The sequence below is a fragment of the Gopherus flavomarginatus genome, chromosome 8, assembly GCF_025201925.1.
Source record: "Gopherus flavomarginatus isolate rGopFla2 chromosome 8, rGopFla2.mat.asm, whole genome shotgun sequence".
NCBI lineage: Eukaryota > Metazoa > Chordata > Testudines > Testudinidae > Gopherus > Gopherus flavomarginatus.
Genome location: NC_066624.1, coordinates 81,250,961 through 81,264,456, shown reverse-complemented (window position 1 = coordinate 81,264,456; position 13,496 = coordinate 81,250,961).

Here is a 13,496-nt window from a genome sequence, read left to right as displayed (position 1 = left end):
TTAAGGATGGGCGGAGATGCAAAGCTGGGAGGGAATGTTAGCTTAGAGAAGTTGCAGAGACCATGAACCCTGAGAAACCTTGGACCTAATCCAATGGAACACAGAGATGAGAAAGAGGGAAGCTTGTGCCCTTCCACTTTAGAGAATACTGTGGACTGATGGGACCTAGAGTGTAAGTTAGTGAAGTCATGAGGGCTGACCTAACCTGAGCTACTGCAGGGATGCTGGAGCACAGGTCTGCCCTGCCCATGCCCTCACCTGCCCCTGATCAGTCTCCTCCCTTGTCTGGCCTGCCCATGTGTCATTCTGGAATGCTGCCTGAGGAAACAGAGCAGAGCTGGTGGACACAGTTCTCTACCAGGTACAGGAGCCTGGGGTGTGCCAGGGTATTTTTTCCCAGATGGATTGCACTTGCTTTGTGACTGCTTTCCTCCGGCAGTAGCCAAAGCAAATTGGCCATAGGGCAACACTGAATAAAGCCCAGACAGCTTAATAAGCGAGCAGCTCAGCATTATCCAGTAAGTTAGTGTCAGGGCCAGGAATGGGTTTCAAACCACTTGACACCCAGGTCTGTGCATTAACCACTAGACAATGCTCCTGCTTGTCATGCTTCCACCAGCTGTTTAATTTATTTGTGTTTGAGTTTCCTGGGCTCACGTAATTACAAACAATGTAAAAACCTGCTGAAGTTAAACAGTATTAATCCTGGCCTCATTTATTTACAATGTCTACAGAAAAAATATAATTTAGTAACAAAATATCATGTAATCTCATTTTATACTACCCTAAGTGAAATACGCAGGTCACTCTTAGGTTTCACATGTGCCATCAAATTAAAGAAAAGTCTAATAGACTGTTGCAACCCAAAATTATTCCTAAGATCACAGATCACCTTGTCTTGGATGGAGACAAAAATCAGAAAGCTATGCCAGGTAGCATGCAATATGCGGCTGAGGATTCTGTTTCAATCCTCTCCACCAGTTGGCAGAAGGTGGGAAGAAGGTGAACTAGGGTTTTCAATTAGTGCAGAATTTTCAGCATAGTTTACCAGAAAGTCTATCTGAAGATTTTTAATAGGTCTTATTTAGACAAAGATATAATACACTTTTACTGTAACCAGTTTTATTGTGGGTTTAATTCCATTTTAAAGTTATAAATAGCTAATGAAAATAAAATATACTTCTATTTGGCCCACCCCTGAAATCCATGTTCATTGGCAAAGGAAATACATCCGTCAGTAAAAGCTTCTGGACTCCATTACATTGCCTAACTCACAACAACATTCTAAATGTGTCACAAAAGCCAAAAACAACAAAGTATGCTCATTTAGGGGAGGAAAGATAGCCCAGTGGTGGAGATGTAAGCCTTGGAGACTAGGTTCAATTACCTGCTCAAACAACCCATGGATTGCCTGTGTGACCTTGGGCAAGTAACTTTGTCTGTGCCTCAGTGCTCCATCTGTAAAATAGGGATAACAGAATGTCTCCACTTCTCAGTGGTGTTATGGACACATATATTAAAGACTGGAGCCTTAGATTTTAAAAAAAAAAAAGACTAAAATCCATACCAGATTAGAAAGTGAACATGAAAAACAAACAAATCAAAACATGGCGGGGGATCGGGGTCTATCAACCAGCTGTCTACCCCGCCCACCTCCCCAGCCCCACATAAAGGGCCTCAGGAATTATTTTCATGGTATTTATAAGTAGAAGCAAGCAAGCACATTGCCTATGATAAAACGGATTAATATGGAACAATAGTTATGACTCTGACAGTTTATATCTAGGGAACTCTGACCATTATATTTTTGTCAAAAGGCAATTTCTATATTATCCAGCACCCAAACTCATTTACAAATTTAAATTAGCATTGCATCATGGAACCAGATTCTACAACACCAGGGCCTTGACTCTGCATGGAGAACTGCAGGTGCACCCTGGTTGCCAATTACTTCAGTGGGGCTCAGTGTGGACATTAGGGTCGTCTCACTGAGTTCTTCACATAAGATTGGGGCCCTAGTGATTAGAGTTGGTAAATTTTACAAATGGTTCAAAATTTCAATTAAAAACATGGAAAATTTCGAAATTCTTCACTGAGCTTTTAAGCCTCTTCTTTCTACACACAGACAGAACCTGCTATTTTTCTTTTAAATTACATTTTAGCAGACAATATATATTATTAAAAACGTAGGTGATGGGCCAGCATTGTACATAGGGGAAGACGATGGATGTCTTCCTTCTGCTCGGAGCTGCTGGCACACATCTCAGCTCGTTATTCCCATTCTCCTTTCGGTGATAAAGTAATGACCAACTTCCTTCAGAAGCAGAATTTGTCAATGCAGAGATTGTTTGCAGTGGTGTTGCAGCGGAGGAGATCAGAGAGACAAGGTGGATGAGATATCTTTTGTTCTATCAACTTCTGGTGGTGAAAAGGACAAGCTTTTGACCTACAATAAGCTCTTCTTCACCTTCTGAAAGACATGAACTAGAGCTCTGTGGAGGTTGAAAGCTTGTCTCTTCCACCACCAGAAGTTGCTCCAGTAAGAGATATTACGTCACCCACTTTGTATTTCAATCTAGAGAGTTCTTAAAGCTCCACCACCCATTACACAAACATGGCAGCTGCTGCTCAACCTTGGCCTGGAAGAATTTGATATGGAGTTGAAGGAAGTTATAACCCTTGGAAATTTACATAACAGACTAGACCCCACACAGAGGTTTCGGACAAACAGAACAAAAGGATGGAGTTTGTGGATAAATCTGCAAAAGACCACAACTACTGGCTGTCAGGTACCTCCTCAACTAGAGTGAGATCTCTGTAAGCACTGGAGAAAAGTAATCAGCAGTCATGTTAAATATATATGAACATATATTATACAACAATATCCATGTTAATATATTTATTAATGATTGGATCAGGCAGACTCAAATAAATATTTGTACAGTGCTTATGAGCTGGACACCGATCCTGCAGCTATGCTAAAAAGGGGAAAATACTAGCTTGCTAGAATTATTAGAGAAAGATATGACAATCTGTGCAAGATTTTTGCAAGAACTGTGAAGTAAAGAATAAACTTTTTAGCAATGTACTAACCACAATAACTAATGAATGTTTGAATTAGCAAAATATGATGTACCCACCGAAAAGACATAAGCAAACAACAGATGTCCAATTATGCAGTTGGAAATTTATTAAATGGAACAAAAAGTTATGAATGATACTAAAAATAAGAACTGTCTGTGTGTGGAAAGGAAGAAATAATGAAAATGAAACTGTAAAGAGCTCAGGTATAAGAATGGCAACCTGTAAGCAAATAGCGGAATTGGAACAGTATAGAAATCAGACTGTCATTAGCTGCAAGGCTTGATTCTCCAGACTTTATTAAAGTATGCCTTTCTGTTACTTACTAACAATTGTTTCAACTCAGTCAAATTGTGTATTCTGATATCTCTAAAATTCCAATCCCTGAAAAACATTACTTATTGGTTATTGATTCTTATTACTGATTACAGTACACAAAACCACCAGTCTCCCTCTGTAAAGAACTACTAAGATGCTGAACTTGCAGCCATTGCACCTACAGCACCAAGGCACCAGCGCAGCAAGCTGGTAACTGGGGCGGCCAACGGAGAGGGGTGGCACGTCCGGCTCATCGGTGGCAATTCGGTGGTGGGTTCCCTCACTCCCGCTCGGAGGATAGGAGCCGCCACCGAATTGCCGCCGAAGAATGAAGCGGCGGCGGTAGAGCTGCCACGATTGCCTTATTTTTTTCTTTTTTTTCCCGCTTGGGTCCCTGTACAGCACAACTGCCTCTTAAGACCAACTTCAAGCATTAACTAGCCTATTAAACCATTTAAGGAAAAATACCAGATAATATTCTTAAGACAATGTTATTTTCAGGCTATCTGACTGTAGGACACACCTTCCTCCAGGAATTCAGTCTCACTGTTTTTTGTTCTCACAGGCTATGATTATCCCACACTTATGCCAATTTAAAACTGATGCAGCTCCAGTGACTTCAGTGAAGTTACTCCTGATGTACACTAGTATAACTGAGAGCAGAATCAGGTACCTGAAGCCTCCCATTTGCTTATGCTGCACATTCCCCCTCACCCTCCTACTTTTTTTTTTTTTTTTGCATTCTGTCTTTAATCATATTTGTTTCCTTGGCAGGATTATAAAATCTTCCCTCCCTCTTCATCAGAGAGGCCACTGAGGCCAAATAACTTTTATAAACTAATTCAGAATTATGAAAGCTCTGGACACTGAAGCCACAGAACAGGTACAGTGCAGTCAGCTGCAGTGCATGTTTCCCCATGAACCCTGCCAGCATGCCTAAACTCAGACCTGGAGAAACTATCCCTAGGAGCAGCTGAATGGCTCAGTCTCCATGCCTAATCAATCACTAATTTCTCTGCTGCAATGTCAAGAAGGGTACCAGTTGTTACAGAGTGTCTTATGCCGTGGATAGAGCCTTCAGATGCTAACTACTTTTGAGCGCTACCCAGCTGAACCAGATCTGAACAGGTTTCAGAGTGGTAGCCGTGTTCGTTTGTATTAGCAAAAAGAATGAGGAGTACTTGTGCCACCTGTTCTTTTTGTAGATCTCAACAGTGACTTAGCAGCTAAAGGCTGTTATTCATGATTTTACTGATGTCCTGAAATTTTAGGGTCCTCACATAAAACACCTTTAAATCACATGGATCTTTATATTGAATAAAACATAACAATGGAAACATCACGTCTTAAAACATTAATAATTAAATTGTCGTTTAATAGCCATGGCACCGCACACAGATGGACTAACAAAGCCCACACCGAGTTGTTATTAGATCCTGACTCTGTCAGTTCCTGGTTGCCTGCTGGGAGATGCTGAATACCTTCAGCTATCATTAGCTTCAGTATGAAATGTGTGTGCTCAGAACCTTGGAGGACTGGACCTAGATATTTCTGTTTTCAGCTTTATTTACCTATCTAACAAGGACCAAAATGACTTAGAAATGTCACTGCACATAGTGTGCCATTAGAAAGAGAAAAAGATTTTGCATTTCACACTTCTATTTCTTCACATAGCTGTGGTAGGTGCTTTGCAACACATTAGAAGACAGGTCACCACCTCAAAAAGATCATATTCCAGATAAACGTAAAGACAAGGAAAAGTCAGGGCTAGGGAGAAGGGATGCAACATTTGTTCAACAAGGGCCTGTTTTCTCTTTCCACACCTACTGTAGTAACCCCTGTAAGGGATCATTTATGTTTCATTAAACAATAGTCATTTGTGTTTCAATTTACACTAGCAAAGTAGAAAATTCAAACAACAATTAAATGTTTTGCAGGAAAGAGGTGCTACCTGGACAAACACTGCCCTGAAAACTGTGTAAGAGCAACACCTTCTCAATCAACTACATGTGTGCATTCAGTCATATTGACCAAATGCAGTGATACAAATGAGGTTTTACTCATTTTTACTCTGTCACTGAAGAATCAACCCAACTAACAGAACAAGAGTTAGATCCTTTTCCTTGTTGACCAAACCCAGCAACATGATGTACTAAGTAAGGTTCAATCTGCAACCTTAGTTAAGGTAAATTGATTGCTGCTCAAGTGCCACTAAGGTCTAATTTGCAGGCAGTGGAGTTGCATAAGTGTTAATGAGCGCATAATTTCATGTGCAGACACTGTCACTGACAATTCACAAGAAGGATCCTGCTTGACTTCTGGAGCCCATGCTGAGTTTGCTGGTTGCAAATGAGGGGAAAGAAAGAATCTTTTTATCTGTAATCCAGACACGTTTGATCTGGAGTCAATGAGACACGATAATCATTTTGTTGCTTTTCAGAGAGGAAAAACATTTTAAGGCCCTACGCATACTGCAAAAATTCCTTACTCCTGAAAGTGTGTACAATCAGCCCTAGAAAACTGTCAGTGAAAGCTGTTATTGTCAGCAGATACCAGTCTGTACAGAAAGGGCCAAACTTACTAGAGCAATTGTTGAAAGTTGCTCACTTGACTGAAATACTGTTTTAAACCATTATTTGTAAGAACTTCTAGCCCATCATGCCAGGTGGGCAAAACCACACTACCTGAGAGTGCTGCCAGGAATTGATGCTGCAAAGTTTTTCAGGTCTGGGGAATGTTTGTAGTGAGGATGGGCTTATTGGGCTATTCCTTGGTGCTTCAATACATCAACCCTCTTCCCTCTCCCAACCCCTCCCACCACTAATTGAAGGAATAGTCTCACCAGCAGATCATTTTTCCCCAGGCTGAGCATCACCACTTCAAAACTCTCTGTGAATATCTCCATGCACACCCTCACCACTAAGAGACAAACCACTGTAACCATAATCAGCTGTGTCCCATTCCCCTAATGCAAAGGAATGGGGGGTGGGCTAGGGCAGAGGTTCTCAAACTGTGGTCCACAAACTCCATTCAGGTGGTCTGCAGATAGTTCTCTCTAAGGTGCACGCCTGGGTGGCTGCACACGAGACAATGAAGGGCCACCCACCTAATTAATGAGCTGTACAGGCATGGCTCCACTAATTTGGTGCCTGGACCCTGGAGAAGATGCACATGTAAGGTGAGGTGGTGGTCTTGGGGGAGGGGGTGGTGGGAATTTAGGACATGCAAGGCTGTGGCAGCCAGAGAAAGGAGTGACTCTCCAGCTCCAGGGAGACATAGTTGTCCTTCCCAGCCCCAGCTGGGGGTCTGCTGCAGTGGGGGAGAGAGGGTACATCCATCACATTAAAAAGGTAAGACTACTGATATTAAAATTGAGTTGTGTGCTTTTAGTTGTAGAACCAAAAAAAAATTTAAAAAAAAATTTTTTTTTAATATAGCACAATTTTCAAGTGGTCTGCGAAAAGAAAGTTTGAGAACCACTGGACTAGGGGACAATGAGTCTTCCTGACACTTTTTGTTACATCAGATGAAGGGGGACTGGGCTTAGACACATTTTCCATCCTTACCAATGAAGCCAGAGTCACAGATAAGCATTTTCCCCTTCCTGAGAGGAAAGGGGGAGGAATCAAACCCCAGTCCCCATATTTTCCTTTCTTCTCCAGACACAAAGCGGCAGAAAGGGATGAACTGAGGATTTGATGCCCACCCTCACCCCTTTTTCCCTCAATATATTTTACAATGAATTTACTCCTGTGTTTTTTATAAAGTTACATTTTCTGTCACAATTTCATACAATATTTTTAAAGTGGTAGCTATGGGGGTGGGGGAAGCAAAAATACATTGGGCCCCTTACAGAAGTCTAGAGGTAGGCTTAGAGACACTGCCACCAAATCATACTGGGAGGGGGGTGGGGCCTTCTGCCCACATTTACCTTCTGCTCACCTCCCACTCAGGCGGAGCAGAGGGGCCCAGGAAGCATCCATATTTTTACTTCCTCCTCCAACCTCTTAATCACAGACAGGGTGGGAGGGACCCCTGGAAGCCACAATTCCTCTGCCTTCCCCGCCCCCAAACGCTTTTCCCCAAACTCTGCCCAGGAGGCAGGAGTATATACCCACATTACCCTGCCTCCCGAACATGGAAGGGGGTTTGGAGTCCTACTTGCTCTGCCCCTCCACCCCCATTTGGGGCAGGGCTCCGGGGTGGCCAGGAGTTCCAGCTGCATACTGTCAGGCCCACTTTCTTATGGCAGAAGAGCCATCACTCCCCTCTTCCCCATAGAGACATAACTGTGGGCCTCTAATTTTTCCCACAGGTCCCTATTTATGATATGAAATCCTGCCTCTTACTCACCTGGGGACAGCAGGATTTCCACTCCCCCTCACTGGCTGCAGCTACAGAATGGAGCACTCCTAGAGAAGACCAGGAAGAGAAATACCACTTCTTAATCTGCCCCCTGCTGGCAGTAGGCTCAAAAAGCACAAAAACACAGTCAAGTTGCATGTATTAAAGACACACTTGCTGTCAAAATCAAGAGGAATAGTGGGAGGGTCAGAATGTATTGTTGTTTACTGTGAAACCTCTTTTTACTTAAATTAAACCTTATGTTACTGTTTCACTATGCAGGAGGGCAAGGCTGTCATCAGACTCAGATGGGCAGGTGGTGTAGATGTCCCAGGCTCTTCATGTGCCCAGGAAAGGGGCTTGCTCATATGGTCTATGCTCAGCAGGGAGAACTGAGCTACCTTCTCTTCCTATCCCACTGGGACTTTCTCCAACAAAAAAACTTCAGAAACAGACTCCAGTGAGAAACTGCAGAACTGGAATTAATTGTAAACTGGACACCATTAAATTAGGCTTCAATAAAGACTGGGAGCTGATGGGTCATTACACAAAGTAAAAACTATTTCCCCATGCTAATTTCCCACCTACTGTTACTCACACCTTTTTGTCAACTGTTTGAAATGGGCCGTCCTGATTATCACTACAGAAGTGTTTTTTTTCCTGCTGATAATAGTCCACCTTAATTGATTAGTCTTGTTAGAGTTGGTATGGCAACAACCATTTTTTCATGTTCTCTGTGTATATAAGTCTTCCTACTGTATTTTTTGCTGCATGCATCTGATGAAGTGGGTTTTAGCCCATGAAAGCTTATGCTCAAATAAATTTGTTAGTCTTTAAGGTGCCACAAGTACGCCTCCTTCTTATTGCCGATACAGACTAATACGGCTTCCACTCTAAGAAGAAGTGAGTTAATGATAAAAGGATGGTTTCTATGGGGCACATTCAGATCACCAAAACCACAATAATGACTGGCCCAACTGGCAATAGCATAGAAGCCAAAAATTGAATGGGCACAAACTATATAATTACCCCTCTCAGTCCTAAAAGTGGCACCTCCAGGTCAAAGAAGAGGCATGTTAGCAAGGCAGTCCTGTACCTTGTCTATGGCTACTCAGAGATTTTCAATTTCCTGGGCTGCCAGATACCATTCTCAAGCACTAGTTCTGTTTTTTCAGAACCACAAAACAAAATGCAATGGCTCTGCTGTTGTTCAGACAGGTCACATTATATTTACCATATATACATAGGATGTGTCAGAAATGAGCCTGATGGCCTAAACTGTGAGTCCATCTGTGCAAAGGTTGTTACAACTAATAACAGCTCGGACTTAAACCCAACTGTTTGGCCAAGAACAGACCACCTATTGCAGAATATGGGCTAGAGCAGGGGTCCCCAACGTGGTGCCCGCGGGCGCCGGGGCGTCTAAGCGTGCTCACGTACTGGCTGGCAGACGAGCATCCGCCAAAATGCCACTGACAAGCTGCATCACCCAGAGGCATCGCCGCCAAAATGCCACTGATTTTCAGCAGTATTTTGGTGGCAACACCTCTGGATGACATTTCTTGTTGGCAGCATTTCGGCGGTGACGCCTATTGACGTTGCTGCTTGTTGGTGGAATTTTGGTGGATGCTCGTCTGCTGCCACGGTCCTCTGTGGCTCGTCGTCTGGCACTTGCCAGACGAAAAAGGTTAGGGACCACTGGGCTAGAGAACTGATGGGACACTTTGCAGGCATATTGAGAACCCTCTTTGCTTCTTGTTGAACCATTTCCAACACTACTTGAGGGATGACTCATTAGTTACACTTACATTTAACAAGGAGTCATTTTCTCATGGTAGACAAGCCCACAGTCTCGGGCTATTCACATCTCAGAACCACCATACAATTTGACAATACAACTTGAAGAGATCCCAGAATAAGAATAATATGGGTGTTGCACGTTAAAACAGAAATGTATTCGCAGATCTGTGCAAGGAAGCTTGTATTATACCTGTATGTCTGTTGTTTGTCTCAGGTCTTCTGGTTCAAAAATGTTTAGGAGATCTAAATTTGCTTTCTGTGCATTATTCTCCAATGTCCACTTCAGATTTGAAGTTGAGAGTATTTCTGTCCATAGAAGATTTGCAGAGAGCGAACGCATCCAAAGCCAGTTCCATTTTTTATTAAAGTGAATTTTTTTTTTAAAAAACCTCAACAATAATCCCTGTACCTTGAAAACCACATTATGGAAAGAAGCAATGCAGAAGTGCCTTATCGTGTTTTAAAATATAGTGTACATTTAAAAATAAAGTAAAAACAGGTATAAGAACCATGTTCAAATTCTACTTGAGTTAAAAACAGCGCTGATGAACCATTTGCAGTAGCGCAGAAAAGTACTCGTTTAGTGCCTTGGGGCAGGGAAGATCTTTTTATTCTGTGTTTGTACAGTATTTAGCCCAATGGGGTCCTGATCTATGGCAAGGGCCCCTGAGCGTTATGGTAATATAAATAATAAATGATAATAACAACAACAGCAACTAGTCATCCCAGCAAATTACCACTGTACAGAGAGTGATTGGTGTTCACAAAGTGGCTACCTCTGAACTAGGAAGTAAACAGGTTTGGAACAAATGCATGTTAGGATATAGATATTCAGGCCTGTCCGCAAAGTCCTATAGTTTAAGAATTTAGGTGTATTCTTATCACTTAGCTAGTTATAGAGGTATAAAAGAAAGAATCAAAATCACTGTCTGCCGGTGTAAGAGCCTTCTCTTACTGTGATAGTCTGAGGCCTGGTTCTTAGCCTAAGGCCTTTGGCTAAGCAGCAGAGGCCAGCCATAAACTGGGAAGTGTACGGTCACATCCTCACATTCCAAACTAGTCACATTGAAATAAGGTGCTATTGGGCTGTTAGGAATACAATCCTTTCCTGATATTCCGTTCACCTCCAGAGAAAGGGAAGAGCCTAAAAGGTGTTAAAGGAAACTTAGGGCTTGTCTACATCAGAAAGTTGCAGCGCTGGTGAGGGAGTTACAGCGCTGCAACTTAGGAGGTGTACACATCTGCAGGGCACCACCAGCGCTGCAACTCCCTGTTTGCAGCGCTGGCCGTACTCCCGTTTTGTCTCGGGTGTAGAGGATCCAGCGCTGGTGATCCAGCGCTGGTAATCAAGTATAGTCACTTACCAGCGCTTTTCTTGACCTCCGTGGAATAAGCAGGTATCCCAGCATACCTGAGGAAGCCTCTGGTAATCAAGCTGGTCTCCTTCCCCGGCTTGCTCTCGCGTTCCCCGAACCCCGAGCAAGCAGGTCTCCTTCCCTGAGGTTTGCTGGGTGGTTCCAGGAAGGCGAGAGCAAACCGGGAAAGGAGACCAGCTTCGCCGCGGTTTGCTCTCGCGTTCCGCGAACCACCCTGCAAACCGCAGGGAAGGAGACCTGCTTGTTCGGCGAACGCGAGAGCAAACCGGGGAAGGAGACCAGCTTCGCCGCGGTTTGCTCTCGCGTTCCGCGAACCCCCGAGCAAGCAGGTCTCTCCTTCCCTGCGGTTTGCACGGTGGTTCGCGGAACGCGAGAGCAAACCGCGGCGAAGCTGGTCTCCTTCCCCGGTTTGCTCTCGCGTTCGCCGAACCCCCGAGCAAGCAGGTCTCTCCTTCCCTGCGGTTTGCACGGTGGTTCGCGGAACGCGAGAGCAAACCGCGGCGAAGCTGGTCTCCTTCCCCGGTTTGCTCTCGCGTTCGCCGAACCCCCGAGCAAGCAGGTCTCTCCTTCCCTGCGGTTTGCACGGTGGTTCGCGGAACGCGAGAGCAAACCGCGGCGAAGCTGGTCTCCTTCCCCGGTTTGCTCTCGCCTTCCCCAAAACCCCTTGAAGCCGCCCAACAGCGCTGCAGTGTGGCCACATCTAACACCACTTGCAGCGCTGGTTGCTGTAAGTGTGGCCACTCTGCAGCGCTGGCCCTATACAGCTGTACTAATACAGCTGTAACAACCAGCGCTGCAAAATTTTAGATGTAGACATGGCCTTAGTTTGATAGCATCCTGTCTGACAAGAACTCACTTATCAATAGCTGGGATGTGAAATCCTTATTTCTGTATTGTTCTATCCCTGTAGTCTCCACTTCCCTATTGTTTGTATAAGCTCTGTCTGGTTCTGTAATTGTTTCTGTCTGCTGTATAATTAATTTTGTTGGGTGTAAACCAATTAAGGTGGTGAGATATAATTGGTTAAATAATCATGTTACAATATGTTAGGATTGGTTAGTTAAATTTCTGTAAAATGATTGATTGAAGTATAGCTAAGCAGAACTCAAGTTTTACTATATAGTCTGCAGTCAATAAGGAAGTAAGGGGGGGAATGGGAACAGAGAATGAGGATGAGGGAATTGGAATCGCATTTCGCTAAGGGGGGGAATGGGAACAGGGAATGGGAGATAGGGACACAGGCAAGGCTCTGTGGTGTCAGAGCTGGGAAGGGGGACACTGAGGAAGGAAAGTGGAATGCTTGCTGGAAGTTGACCCCAATAAACATTGAATTGTTTGCACCTTTGGACTTTGGGTATGGTTGCTCTCTGTTCATGCGAGAAGGATCAGGGAAGTGAGAGGGTGATGGAATAAGCCCCCTAACAATGCATATTTCAATATTTTGTATCTGTTTTAAGGCCCTTTCAAGAATTCCATTTCCACATATCAGAATGTCCTACATTCACATCACTGCACAAGTGCAATCATTTGCACACTTTTTGTTTTCACAGAGTTTTCAAGGGTCTTTGCCATAGCATAATGTAAATGAATAAAAGCAGTGACAGGAAATATGGCATTGGCGCACTGCCAGCCCACAACAGACAGTGAATGGCCTCGATGCCCCGAGCAGCTGCCACACAAACTAAAACTAGGCCTTCTCTAGAGAAAGTTGAGCAAAGAAAATTTCTCAGAAACCAATAACAAGTAGAAATTAGGTTTTCTACAACCAAAGACTTAAGAGGAAAAAAAAATCAGGCTTTTTATTGCCACAATCCCTTAAGGTTTAAGGCTCCTACAGTCAGAGGGCTAAATTCACAACTGGTGTAAATTGGCATATCTCCTCTAAAGTAAATGAGACTATAGAGATTTACATCAGCTGAGCTCTGGTCCAGCGTCTTTACTTCTCTCCAGGTCTTAAGAAGTAAGGTTCCTGAAGCAAGTTGATTTCTCATTTGGAAAGACAGTGACTTCTAACCCATTCATGCCTTATAAACCTCTACCTTGATATAGCGCTGTCCTCGGGAGCCAAAATATCTTACCTCATTATAGGTGAAATCGCGTTATATTGAACTTGCTTTGATCCACCGGAGCGCGCAGCCCCGCCCCCCCGGAGCACTGCTATACTGCGTTATATCCGCATCTGTGTTATATCGGGTCGCATTATACCGAGGTAGAGGTGTATTTTCCCTTCTAATGAGCAATTATCTCTAATGGATCCCGCCCCGTTCCCCACACAATTCCTAGTCTTACTGTAGACAGTCCAGTGAAAGCAGATTTTGGTTCCTCTTCTACTCACTAAGAGGGTTTTCTATCCCTCTCTTCGCCAAACACTAGACAGGATCTACACATCCTCTCACACACAGTTTTCTACTGTACTTTTTCCATGTATTGCAAACCACATCTGAGAGGGCAGTATGGCCATTCTAATAAGGTTAGAAAATGGTTTAAGTTACACAGTTAAATTTCATTTCATCATTGTCATAATGGAATAAGTTCATGTTAGGAGTATGCAAGGCCTTATTTTACACTGCTGGATCG